Source organism: Rhododendron vialii, chromosome 5a (genome assembly GCF_030253575.1).
Source record: "Rhododendron vialii isolate Sample 1 chromosome 5a, ASM3025357v1".
Lineage (NCBI taxonomy): Eukaryota > Viridiplantae > Streptophyta > Magnoliopsida > Ericales > Ericaceae > Rhododendron > Rhododendron vialii.
This window is the reverse complement of record NC_080561.1, coordinates 32,043,978-32,058,801: the sequence shown is the minus strand read 5'-3', so window position 1 is coordinate 32,058,801 and position 14,824 is coordinate 32,043,978.

Genomic DNA, 14,824 nt, shown 5'->3' with positions numbered 1-14,824 from the left:
ACTTGATCGGCTAATAAATCGATTAAGAGCTGCTGCCATCCCAGTTAAACGTTGGACTTCTTTCGTTGTCCGAGGACTTTCCAGATTCTGTAAGGCTTTTATCTGGTCGGGATTTGCCTCTATTCCCCTTAGAGTTACAAGATGGCCCAAAAACTTTCCAGAGCCGACTCCAAACGCACACTTCGAGGCGTTGAGTTTCAACTTGTATTTCCTCAAAATCTCGAAAGCTTCTCTCAAATCTGCAATATGGCCTTGCCCAGACTTACTTTTCACCACCATGTCATCTATGTAAACCTCCATAGTTTTGCCGAGCAATTTTCTGAACATGATGGTTGCCAGTCTCTGATACGTTGCCCCTGCATTCTTCAATCCAAAAGGCATGACATTATAACAGTACAACCCTCGTGGTGTAATAAAAGACGTCTTCTCCTGATCCGGCCCAAACATTGCAATTTGATGGTATCCTCGATATGCATCGAGAAAACTCATCCGTCCATATCCCGCTGTTGCATCAACCAACTGGTCAATCCTTGGAAGAGGAAAACTGTCTTTAGGACACGCCTTGTTTAAATCTGTGAAGTCAACACATACGCGCCATTTTCCGTTCTTTTTCTTGACGACAACGGTATTTGATAGCCACTCTGGATAATAAACTTCCCTTATTGCCCTGGCTTCCAACAAGTGATCCACTTCTTCAATTACAGCGTCAACGTGCTGTACGGCTGCCCTTCGTTTCTTTTGAATGACCGGTTTATGCTGTGGATCTATATTCAAATGATGGCAGATTACATCTGCATTCACCCCAGGCATCTCCTCTGGTGTCCAAGCAAATACATCGACATAAGTTTTCAAAAAACTAATCAGTTCGTTCTCTTCCTCTTCTAGCAATGATTCCCCAATTAGAAAGTACCTATCTGGATCAGTCTCTTTGATCAGTGTTTTCTTCAAATCCTCAACCACCCTCTCGGTTGGGTCTTTTCCGATATCCTCAATGGTTGGCAGATCCGGAGTTTCCACAGCATTAATATGGTGGGCATTATGGACTCTTTTAATGATGGATACCAAACATTGTTGAGCTATCTTTTGGTTACCTTTGATGTGCTCAATTCCATTAGACCCTGGGAACTTTACCATCTGATGGAAAGTTGAAGAGACTGCCCTCATCTTGTGCAACCATGTCCTTCCTATAATCACGTTATAGGAAGACGGTACATCCACCACTAAGAAGTCGGTTCGTAGCACCACTGTCCCAGCCCGAACAGGCAGAGTTACCTTGCCTAACGGCCAAACTGCTCCTGCTCCAAATCCGACCAGTGGAGTTGCTGATTGTACCAAATCTTCTTGTGTGAGCCCCAGTTTCTTGAACGCATCGTAGTATAGCACTTCGGTGCAACTTCCTGAATCTACCAGGATTATCTCCATATCATATTCCCCAACTCGTAGGGTTATGACCAAAGCATCATTGTGAGGTACCTGGACTCCTCCCAGATCTTCATCAGTAAAAACTATGCCCTCGTTGCTTGCCCCTTCGTTGCGACCTCTTTTCTTCCCCAACTGCATTACATGCTGGTCATGTTTCACTCGTCTCTGAAGCAATCTCACCTCATTTCTCGTATAAGGTTCGGCCAATCCATGTATCATATGGATTATCCCTTTTGGATTTTGTTCATAATCCAATTCCATTGCCTTGTCTTTATCCTTGGAGTCCTCTTGGATAAATTCTTTGAGGTAACCTCGTGAGACCAAATCATCAAGATGTCGTTTAAACATCTCACAGTCCTCTGTCATGTGACCCCAATCCTTATGGTAACTGCAGTGTTGGTTCGTAGCACGTTTCGCATCTTTATTCCCACCAAGAGTTGGGGGCCATTTGAAGTATGGTTGATTCTTTATTCGATAAAGAATCCTGTAAATGGGCTCTTTCCAAACCGTGTTTATTGAAAAGAATGACTTGGGATCCGGGGCTTGTTTATCCTTGTACTGCTCTTTCTTCGCCTGCCCATAATCTTTCCTTTCACGATAAGTTTTGGGCTCTGGCTTGTCAACTTTCTTTATAGGCCCCTTTACTTGCTCGGCGGCCAACTTTCCATCCTCTCGTAGGATGTCATCCTCGTTCCTGGCGTGCTGCTCAATCCTCTCCATTAATTTTGCCAATGTCTGCACGGGACTCATGTTTAGAGACTTACGCAGTTCCCCCCGAACAGGTAAACCCGTTTTGAACGTGGCTATTGCGTACTCTTCACTACATCCTTCAATTTCGTTGAAGGTTTCCCAGTACTTCTTTGCATAAGTCCTGATCGGCTCGTCCTCTCCTTGTTTCATAAAAGAAAGACTCTCAACGGTTTTGGGAGCTTTCCTGATCGTCAAGAACCGTGCAGTGAATTCCTCGGCCAATTGCACCCATGTTCGGATGGAGCGCGAGCCTAGTTTGTGGAACCAGGACAGAGCAACCTTCCCCAAACTCGACGGGAACATTTTGCACATGATTGCATCATCCCCTTCATGCATAAACATCGCTTGCTGGTAATGCTGTATATGGGTCACGGCATCAGCATCTGTCTCATAGAGAATGAATGTCCCGTGCTTTACCCTGGTCGGCAATCTAGCCTCCTGTAACTTTCTTGCAAAAGGGGAAGATGCTATATTCTGCAGTGCTTTTCGTGCTGCTTCTCGTGCAGTCATGGCTTCATCCTCTGGTCCTTTCTTGGACCTAATTCGTTCCCAATCGGAATCAGGTCTCTCGTACCTGTCCCTATGATGTTTTCTACTCCCTTCTTCTTCGGGGGTAGAACTCCGACCTCTGCTTCTCCTCTTTCTTGGAGATATCCTCCTTCGCTCGGGTGTTCGGATCCTGCTCCTCCCTTTTCGTGGAGAAGTCTTATGTCGCCTCGGGGTCAGACTTCTGCTTCTGCTCCTCCTTCCTCGCGAAGGAGCCTTTTGATACTGCACCAGAGCGTATTCACTACCTCTAGAATTTCTTCGAGATAGTCCAGAGTCCTCCGGATGTTCTCTGATTTTCTCTAATTCTCTGATCTCATGTTCTCGTTTTTTGATCAAACGAGCATACTCCTCGATTTCTTGTCTCTTTTTATCAAGAACGTCTTCGCTACGGTATATACTCCTGGAGTGTGCAATCGATTCATCCCCTCGATGGGATTTAGTCCTTCTCGTGGACTTCGATGCCGTCTCTCCATCTCTATTTCTGGAGTTGCCGTGGATAGTAAGGGGGTGGCCCTTACTCGTGGTCCTCTTGTGTCCTCCTTCGGGCTTTCTCGGAGCCCCGGGTGGAGACTTATCCCCTCCTCCAATTAACACATCCTTTGGGTCGTGTGGCGTTGCTGGCTCTACTTCCACCATGGTCGTATTTCAAAGGGAACTCTTTCGTTTCCCACAGACGGCGCCAATTGTAGGTGGATAAATTCAAGTAGTGCTTTGAACAGCACTGGAATGCAGCGGCTCCACGTGCCTCTTGAACGTAACCCTAATTCGTCAGAGAAACCCTTATCCTGCAAAACAGACAAGGAGTGAGCGCACCTTTGCCTCTCGTGGCAAAGGCCCTCCGATGCCTTTGTTAGTATCACGTACTAGCAATCAAACCCTGATTATCAGTAGGAAAGCAATAAGAATGCAGTGTATTGCGTACCTCTCTCCTCTAGGTTTACCTCTTATTTATAGATTTGCGTATGCTTGCTGGCCAAGCATCCGTGTTGCCCTAGAATTCCTAACTCGTATAGGAATCCCAGGATATCAATGATTCTCGTTTCCTTTATCGGTTCATTACCTTAATCCTTGTAGGACTCTTTTCCATATCAAGCCGAACATCCCATATTCGTTGGGTATCTTTCTTAGATCCTATATTCTTGGGATCTCATCCTTTAACGGAATATCAGTGATTCTGGACCCTTCGAGAATGTTCCCTCAAATAGGACTTCTCTCTCTGTTCGGCCATCTCATGGCCGAACAGATGGCCTGGACCAATTACCTCACGTGTTACTGGTCCTAAGGAAACAATTTGAACCATATCCTTTGTAAGGAACTCTCCACTTGTTCGGCTCTCTCTTGCCGAACAAGTTTCTATAAACAGTGGCATCTCATGTCATTTTCCTTGTATCTGGTCCAATAACGTCTCATGTTATTGTACCGAGAATCGTACAACCTCTCTGGACCATTGACTTCTCATATCAGTGGTCCACAGTGTGTTGACCCTTTGTTGACCGTGCTCGGGAACATTTTGCACCTGTTCGGGAATACCTCCCTACACCACTCCTCAGCTGTAAATCCAATCTTCGGCAAGCGTACTCCTTGCTGCCTCTTTTGCCGAACGCCTTCAACGTTTGAAGCCTCCCCCTTTTTGGAAGCTCCGGTAGCCTTGGAGGCGCCTGTTTTTTTCCTTCCTGGTTCGGCCTCTTTACCCTTCTCTTTCCTTCTCAGCACACCCTTGTATGAGGGTATATAGTCGAGCAAGGTTGGAGCGTATCGGCAAGCTTGGGCGAGAAGTGTGTCGCAGGCTTTCTCTCGAGAGTTAGTATTAAGTCCCTTTAATATAGGACCGAGCTCTGCAAACAAAAGATGGCAGGAATGAAAGCGTTAAGCAACAAAAGAAAAGCCGAATGAATATTTACTAAAATAGAAAATGAGCGGTTCGGTAGTATCTCTCGTGTCCTTAACCTTAGGAACTGTGTACCGATGCAGACCGTCGCCAAATTCATAGTTCCCATGAACTTCAAGATAAAAATCGGCCCATTTATCCGTGTCAGATAAGCCTTCGATCAGAGGACTCTTTTTAGGTCGAGTTGTAAGGTACCGACGGCTAGATTTACCATGACGAGACATGGTGTATGTAAAAAAGAGGTCCGTCGGCCTGAAGTCCAGATCTTGGCTCTCGATCAAGGCAATTACCGACATGATGATTCGGTAACTGTTGATCGCGAGTTGATGAGGTGCCAAACTAAATCTCCAAAGAATCTCCCTAAGGAAGGGGTGAAGGGGGAACCGAAGCCCAGCCTCGCAAATGGCCATTAGGGGCACGGTTATATGCTCGGGACGGTGATCCCTATGGTCTTTAATTTTAGTGCTCTTGACTCTATGAATCAGAACATCGTCGGGAATATTGTACTTCGTCCGGAATGTTGCATACTCCCCAGGACTGCCACTGAAATAGTGAGCGTAAGGGCATAGCAAGCCTTTATCGAAAAGGTCGGCATCGCTCGGGGCCGATGTCGAAGCTTCGGCTCCTGACATAAGCCGTGATTTGGCCTCTTGCCCCACCTATGGCTCGATCTCGGACTGGGTCTCCGGAGAAAAACTTATCTCAGGCTCCGTGAAGAAGTCATCCGCGGCGTACTCAAAATCGCGCTCGGCGTTAGAATCATCAGACACGGGTGAAGTCGCCGACATTCTAGCTAAAGCAGATTCTATCGCTCGGTCGCTCCTCAACCTACACAGCTCAAGAAGTTCGCTGATGAACTGACGATCGGATTCGGTTTCCGAGCAATCCGAGTCTGAAGAAACATCGATGACCTCGTGAGCCAGACCTAGGAAAAGAACAAAAGGGTATTAAGCAGTTGAAATCTGCGTCGGCAAAGAAAACTATTTGGAAGTTCGGTTCATCTTATCGGCTCACGAGTCATAAGCTAACCTATAATGGGTTCGGTGTTACTGGGAAGTCTCCCTACGCTCGGCCAAACAGGAAATTGGGGCCCATTCGGTTATTTATCCCCGTCAGAAGAAGTCGTTCAGGGAGCCCCGAACATCCTATTGGGGCTCGGAAGAACTAGTTGAGTTCAGGGATGAACATCATCGTTCTTCCCAGTATTCTACTGTTCATTCAGAACCAAAAAAAAACCCCAAAAATCACCCAAAAGCCCAGAAAAAACGCATAAAAGGCAAAGAGAAAAGTGAAGCAGTAAAAATCCATAACATACCTGAAGATTTCTGTTGAAATGAGGTTTGAAAATGAAGATCTGGATCTGAATCAAGCTCTAGAACGAAGTCATAGAGAGAGAAGCTCCAAGTGTTAGAGAGAGAAAATGCAGAGGAACTTTCTCTCTCCTTCTACGACATTACTTATAGATGGAGCGGGGCGTTTCGAATTTCCCGCCCATCATTTCACAGCCGAACCCCTCGCTAACCACAAAGTGACACGTGGCAACTGAAAGCCTTACTCACGCCAGTCGTCTCCTCATCTGCTAAGGCGTCCTTTCGACTAACACACCCGTTCAAATTCTCGACAGCTGTCATCCTATGTGGGGCTCGGATTTATCTGTTGCAGGTTCGAAAAAAGATCCTCGGATGAAGCTCGGCTAAATCTTAAATCAACCCATACCAAGTAAAGAGCTTCGGCATGGGTTGAGGGGCTATTGTAGCAGGCCGAGCAAAATGGCTCGAGCTATTTCCGAACGTGATCCAGTATCCCTTTTCAACTCCAAGTCATCTTTCTCTCAACGTTCGGAACAGCAACTGTAGCCGAGGGTCCCCGTAGCCGAGGGTCCCGTTAATTACTACTTCCTTAAACGCTCCAGTCCCAGCACTCGCATGACCGGAAAATACGTTCGTTTGGACAGCTGCCGGGGTCACACAACACGCTCGGTTCCGAGCGAAGCGTGGCCGACGTTCCAGCCCGTCTGCGTTAGAACAGTAGCCATGGCAGTGATGATGGTCGTGACGTCATCCAAACGGTTATGAGGATAATGATGGGGGCACGTGAAGGTGCCAGCTCATCCTGAAAAATGGTTGCAAAACCCTAAAACGTGACGTAAGAGTGACATCAGCCGACGCGTGTCGAGCGTTGGTGCAATCTTGGAGACCAAGCTAAGAGGTTCCCTATAAATATCTCATTATGCCTGCTTGGAAAAGGTATGCACAAAGAAAACCCTAGCTCCTGATTCCTAACTTCTCTTTGCAAGAAAACTGACTCTTGCACCGGAGGGCCATCCCGGAGGACCTCCGGTGTGGTCTTTAGTCGTGTTTTGTTTTGCAGGGCAGAGGGAGGAACTAAGGGAGGATCACGAACCCATATTTAGAAAGCAAGAACCACTCGGAACGGAGCCCCCACAATAGCCCCATGTAATCTACCCTTTTACTTTTCTCCCACCCTTCCATGCATTTTTTGGATAGAAAATGTCAGTCACCCAGGACAAACTCACTGCCATGCTAAAACTTGGAGAAGATATGTGATTTTTGAAAAAATTCAGGAGAGGTCTCTGTAATATTTCACCATTTTACTTTTCTCCCAATTCCCCTTTTTACTTTTCTCCCACCGTCTCAGCCGGCGGAACCGAGGATCCTACATGGCACCACTGCAATACAAGAGTGTAGTAAGCGTGGCCTTACAGCCGTCCTTCTCAATAATTAATATTTCAGATTTTAAAAAGAACTATTTGCATGAATAGTCTACTTTTCTGATGAAAAGGTTTATTTTAAATCCACGCCATATATTAAAAACACTTTTGAACGGTTGTGGTGCCACACTATATAGTCCTCGGAACCGTTTCATCCCGTAATTGTAAATCAGAAAATGTTAATAGAACCGTGAATTTAAATCACATTATGCAAAGGCCGATGTGTTACATTATTTAGCAAATTCAATATTTTAGAGTTGTAATTCTGTTCTGGTTCAAATGCCATGACCGCAAACAATCATATGTGCATTTTGCAAAAATATATATAATGAGTACCATATATAAATTTTATTTCTTTTATATTTAGGAGTTTTTAATCACATTACGCACATTTCAATTGATCTGTGAAATATTAATCTCACCATTCACTAACAGAAAATAGCTTTGGGTCGAAGAATTAGCCCTGTTCAACCTCATCTCACGGATACTATTTGATAACCAAATAGAATTTTATTGCAAGGGACGCGGGGGCTCTGCTGCCCAGGGTGGGCAGCAGCCCCTGCCCACACTCACACACGGCACCGTTTCATCAAAGAAAAAAAAAACTCTTCCGCTTGCAATCCTATGGAGCAGAAACGTGATTATGAGAGTCTTAGAGTTAAAATTTAATTATGTCTCTTTAGAATAATATGATCAGAATAATAAGATCTTCACGTCAATTCAAACGGATTGAAAATTGGAGCACTTAATTTTTTAATCATATTTTTTAATATATAAACGGTCTAAAAAATTAATTAAGTGTGCCATTTTTTAATTCGTTTGAACAAGTACGAATATCTTATTATTCTAATCATATTATTTTAAAGAGATATAATTAACTTTTGTCTATAGGACTCTCATAATCACGTTTCTGATCTACAGGATCCTAAATAAAGAGCAGATACTTAATTATGAGAGTCCTAGAGACAAAAATTAATTATGATGCTTTAGAATAATATAATTAGAATAATAAGATATTCGTACTTGTTCAAACGAATTAAAAAGTGGCACACTTAATTAATTTTTTAGACCGTTTATATATTAAAAAATATGATTAAAAAATTAAGTGCTCCAATTTTCAATCCGTTTGAATTGACGTGAAGATCTTATTATTCTGATCATATTATTCTAAAGAGACATAATTAAATTTTAACTCTAAGGCTCTCATAATCACGTTTCTGTTCTATAGGATTACAAGCGGAAGAGTTTATTTTTTTTTTTATTTGATAAAACGGTGCCGTGTGTTAGTGTGTGTGAGTGTGGGTAGGGGCTGCTGCCCACCCTGGGCAGCAGAGCCCCCGCGTCCTATTGCAAGAGACACCGTAACACTCTTTCCAAGGTAGACAAAGAAAGTCTTTCACAAAAGTAACAAGTCTTTCTCAAGGCAGTGGCCGACAATGCTTAATGCGGCTTCATGTCAACTGTCCTGCTTCTTCGAGAAATTATTCGGTGCCCCAAAGGCAACGCCAGGTGTTGCCTCCCACCTGTTTTTTTTTTTTTTTATCCGCAGGTGCCTCCACCTTAAATATCTATTGACACGCGTTTTCTTCTCCCCTGTCCCACTAGACACAACATTTTCTCTAAAATTAAGTGTTTCAAATTTCAATACTTTTGAATGGGTGAGAAGATTTTATTTTTTTATCATTTAATTCTAAAAGGTCATAATTAAATTTTGACTATAAGGCTCTCGTTGATTAACCCTAAGAAAGTCGTAGAATCAAATATCTCTTAGGACTAACCAACGAGAGCCTTAGAGTCAAAATTTAATTATGATCCTTTAGAATTAAATGATCAGATAAATAAAATCTTCTCACCCATTCAAACGGATTGAAATTTGGAATACTTAATTTTTAACCTTCAATTTATATATTAAAAAATATAGTTAAAAAATTAAGTGCTTCAAATTTCAATCCGTTTGAATGGGTGAGAAGATTTTATTTATCTGATCATTTAATTCTAAAGGGTCATAATTAAATTTTGACTATAGGGCTCTCGTTGATTAACCCTAAGACAGTCGTAGAATCAAATATCTCTTAGGACTAACCAACGAGAGCCCTAGAGTCAAAATTTAACTATGACCCTTTATAATTAAATGATCAGATAAATAAAATCTTCTCACCCATTCAAACGGATTGAAATTTGAAGCACTTAATTTTTTAACCATATTTTTTAATATATAAACTGAAGATTGAAAAATTAAGTGTTCCAAATTTCAATCCGTTTGAATGGGTGAGAAGATTTTATTTATCTGATCATTTAATTCTAAAGGGTCATAATTAAATTTTGACTCTAAGGCTCTCGTTGGTTAGTCCTAAGAGATATTTGATTCTACGACTTTCTTAGGGTTAATCAACGAGAGCCTTATAGTCAAAATTTAATTATGACCTTTTAGAATTAAATGATAAAAAAATAAAATCTTCTCACCCATTCAAAAGTATTGAAATTTGAAACACTTAATTTTAGAGAAAAGGTTGTGTCTAGTGGAACAGAGGAGAAGAAAACGCGTGTCAATAGATATTTAAGGTGGAGGCACCTGCGGATAAAAAAAAAAAAAAAAACAGGTGGGTGGCAACACCTGGCGTTGCCTTTGGGGCACCGAATAATTTCTCTGCTTCTTCATATCAACTGTCCCAACCGGAAAGCTGCAAACACGTCCTACTCACTTTTATTTCCAGGAGTCGGTGGAGTTTCCACTAAGGCCCGTTTCAAAAAAACTTTTTTAAAAAATAAGTACTTATTTCATATTTTTAAATTTAAAAATAATGTAAATAAAAAATAATTTTTCAATTTTTTTTGCATCATATTAAAGATCTCAATAAGATCTATCAAACAAGATCCATTTTGCATATTTTTAGATTTCAATAAGCCTATAATTTTTGAGCTTGAAATTGTCTTCTTAAAAAATAAGGACTTAAAACCCGTTCTGGAACGGAGCCTAAATACGTTATTTTGCAATCTCGTTCGCACTAAGCAAAAAAAATTCACATTTTAACATTTTGTACGTTCACGTTAACTATCAATTTGTCAACAATTTCTTTTTCAACAATTTTTCGCTCACTTATCGATCTACAACTTATTAGTTAGTGAAAATAACTTGTCACTTCTCAACAACTTAATTCACTACCGAAAACAGTTAACAACTTAATTGCAATAAATTCTTTCTCAAAACTTTTTTTTCTTTCTCAAAACTTATTCACTATCGAGAACAACTATTGGTCTAGAAATTTCTCTCTCCTCCACCATCTCCTCTCCTCATCTTGATTGTTCATCTCCTTGCGTCAATGTGCACTCCTGGCGGTCTTGCCTAACATGTTCCAAAACCCACTTAAGTATTGAAGGTCGTTCCCAAAAGAATTTCAAAATTGACTTGTGGTTCTGTTGTTTCCCCATACCAATTCTTCCTTGTGCTCGTGCCTAGGATTAAAACTTCTATTGTTTGAATGCACAAGACAGACTCTTATTCTTGCATGCATGCATCCAAATTCATTTAAATCAATCCTTCAAATTTGGGCTTGATTGAAGAGAGAGAATATATATATATATATATATATATATTAAGGAAAAGAGTACAGAGGTGACTGTAACCTTATTAACTCGATATTTGTTGCATATCACATTATGTACATTTTTGTATTTGCATGCGCCTACGCATGTTTTGCGAATTCGTCCGTTACAATTCCTTGTTTAAATTTATTTAGGTTTATTTGACTAAAATTCGTATTTTGATCGGTTTAGACTTGTTTTCATCGCATTTCTATAAATAGGAACCTTGAGGATTCCTAGTTTTTGTCTCTTGTAGGTCCATTGAGGAGAGGCTCCTTTGGTATAAGTAAGGAGAGACTCCTTTGGGTATAATTGTGGAGTTCTTTGTTTTTTTTATTGTCGGGGCTTGATATTAAAGTATTGATCAGTTGTCTATTCGGTTTGTGGTCCCTTTGGGTTGCACCAGAGATTTGTCCCTGAATATCATGTCAATAATAACTTGAACAAGACAAACCAGTTAATTGACGCCAAATTTTCTCACTCATGCATCCAATTGGCGTGGTTCTTGTTTCTCTATGTAGTTCAATGCTATTTCAAGTTAATACTCATGAGAAATTGTGAAAAACAAGAAAAGGGACGAAGTCGCTCTTCGCACGTGGAAACGTTCTTGCTTTGTGTTTGAGCGAAACCACGTAAATCTTTGCATCCTTGTTTTGATTGCTTGTTGGTTTATTTATTCTCTACTTTCGTGATTGTCACAACATCCATGATGCGTGCACCCGTGTATGAATGTGTAATGTCTGTAAACAGTCAAAAAAACACAAATCGAAGTACAGATAAACAGTCCAAATCAATACTCATACTCCTGTTTTTCTACCATCTCACACTAGGTTTTAGCTTCTCATAGCAATCACCACCAGAAGATTTCTTTCTACAAATGTAAAATTAGGAGTAGAATGCATACACAAAATTTCTACCAGTAGACCTGCGGTCAATCATGGTGAACAAAGCGGAAGTATCGTTGAAAGGAACAATTATCGTTGATGGATTTATGTGACAGTTAATTTTGTGTGATTTTGCTTTGGTTAAACTTTAAGAACAAATAAATTTTTTGTAGCATTTAATGAAAACCACCAAAAATCACTCTTTCTTTTATCTCTGTCATTTTTTCTTGACTGTTGTTTACTCAAAAAATTCCGTAAGTTAGTTTTCGGAAATCTTTCAAACAACACCAATTTTTTTATTATAAGTAACTGAATTCATTTTTGGGTCCAAACAACACTCACATTGATTGCGACATTTTTTCAATCCATTAAAACATATTGGCATTGACATTTAGCAAAATAAATTGTGCGTTTGTATTCGTGTTTTCTTTTTCTGCTTGGGCTGGTAAGGAATTTCAAAACTTTGTTCAGACCAATCCTTCGATAAAAGTAGTATCTCCCTAGTCCCTACCACATTTATGTGGCCATAAAAGGAAAATATAATTGGTTAATAAACTTTCTAAGAACCCAATTTTTTAATTCTTTTATTTATTTTTTCTAGAACCCAAACAAACAAAAATATCCATGAAAGTTGTATTCATGGAACTTGTGCTCAATGCCTGCAAAGCACCTTAATGTCGATGGGCCCAGGGGAACTTCCTAGCCGATCCTGTCTGGATGAAGAATAGCTTACTAGGTCCTGCCCAAAGAGCCTATAGCCCAGTAAGCTCATTATTTTGTTGACAAAAATACCCCTCGTAAAAAAAAGCGATTGGAAAGAGACGATCCAGCCACCACCACGCCACCCCACCGCCGCCAGCCACCACCACGCCACCCCACCGCCGCCGTCACCACCACCATGCCACTAACACCACCGCCACTGCCACCACCACCACCCACACCATCACGCCGCCGCCGCCACCACCACAATTAACAGTGTTAATTTTTGTCTCCAAATTAACAGTTGACTCATACAACCTCCTACACCGCCACCATCACTCCACCTTCACCACCACGCTGTCACCACCATCGCCACTACCACGCCGCCACCGCCACAATTAACAGTGTTAATTTTTATCTAAATTAACAATGTTAATTTATAGTTAGCCTATATAACCTTCTATACCACCACTCCACCGCCACCACCACCACTGCCATGATTAACAGTGTTAAATTCTGTCCAAATTTATAATTAACAATGTTAATTTTCATATAAATTTACACCATAATTAACAGTGCTAATTAGCCGCGGCAAGAACGGCGACTGCAGTTCCAGACGGAGGCGGCGGAGGCATCAACGTCAATGGAGGTGGTGGACTGAGGTGGCGGCGGAGGCATCGACGTCCATGGAGGCGGCAAAGGTGGAACGGCCGGAGGAGGAGTAGTTGGTGGTGGAGCTAAGACAGGCGGAGAAGTGGCTTGTGGTGGGGCTGAGATTGGCGGAGGAGTAGCCGGTGGTGGCGGGGCTGACTCAAGGAGAGAGAGAGAGAGAGAGAGAGAGAGAGAGAGAGAGAGAGAGAGAGAGAGGATGAGCTACATTCACTTGAAACCCTAAATGATGGGTTGTGCTCATTTGTTGTTATTTAAAGTGGGGTAAAGAAGTAAAATCACACTCATAGAATTTAGTGAGCATTGTAATTTTATCCCATAAAATTTAGTGGGCTATAAAATTCAATATTAGGACCGGCCCATAATTAACTCCTTAATTAAACCCGCACGAGTAGCCCAAGCCCGGCAGCCAAGGCTAAAAGTCATATACTATCATTCATAGGACCTCAGACCAAAAGAAAGGCATTCTTAAGAGCCACAACCAAAAAGTAAAAAGAGACTTCTTTGGGTAATGGTCAGAAAAAATGCAACGTACGGAAACATACAGATGTGCATAAATTCAGACACAATGTCTCTAGAATCGTCTGATATAGATGGGTCACGTGCATAAAAAAGTATAAATTCGATCGTAGCGCTTAAAACACAAACAAATTTGGAAACTAGAAAATTCTCCATCTTACGGTCCAAATAGAGAAAGCATCATCATCACATGCATCTTCAACTTATTAAAAGGAACAAGTCTAAGGACAGAGTCAGGATTTTATCCTAGCAGTGACGAAATTTATACTAAAAAAATAAAAAAGATGCATTACAATATTAATAGTCATTAGCTCCAAAAAAAAATTAAAATAACATAACAAAAACTATAATAAATGATGTTTTTCATTTGCACATAGAGTATGAAAAAAAAAACTAACTTTAATTTCGGGTATCCATAATGTCACTCCAACAACAACAGAACCCATATAATCGTAAATCGTTGGGGATATGGACGGGAGAGGATTGGAGACAGACCTAACGTTTTGCAATAAAAAACTCTCTCATCAAGATCAATCAATGATTCACAAAAGATTGATGCAAAACTAATAAATAACGAATTTTTTTAATAAAGACAAAAAATAAGTCGCGCTTATATTTTGCCAAAACCTGGTGTGCCCTTAATCCTTTTAATCTTTGTAATCCTTTATAAAGATTAATAAATTATTTTGCTTAGCAAAAAAAATATATATTTTGCCGAAACCAGTAGAAGTTCTTTGACCACTGAAGGTGGTAACCCAGGGGTAGCCGAGACTCAAGATCGAGTCTCACCAATGACGGGAGTGATGCTTATGTCATCTGGGCAGAGCTGTAGCTTTAAGGTATCAACTAGGTAAATTAAATTGACACAAACAATCGACAAGCCAACTCCGCCTGAAAATTGGAGTTGAACGAGGACCGAAATTTCAGATCTATAAACACACCATCTATACTTTTCCTCCTTTAGTTGTATCGGCATCTTCTGCACGACTGCCTAATTTGACAATGTCTTCAACGCGGATCGATCTTTCCTTCTATTGCAGAAGCCAGTAAAAGAACATAAATATGTAAATGCATAAGGTATTTATTATAAATTGAGGCAGGCGGTCACAAAAGGTTTATTCCGTCTGAGCT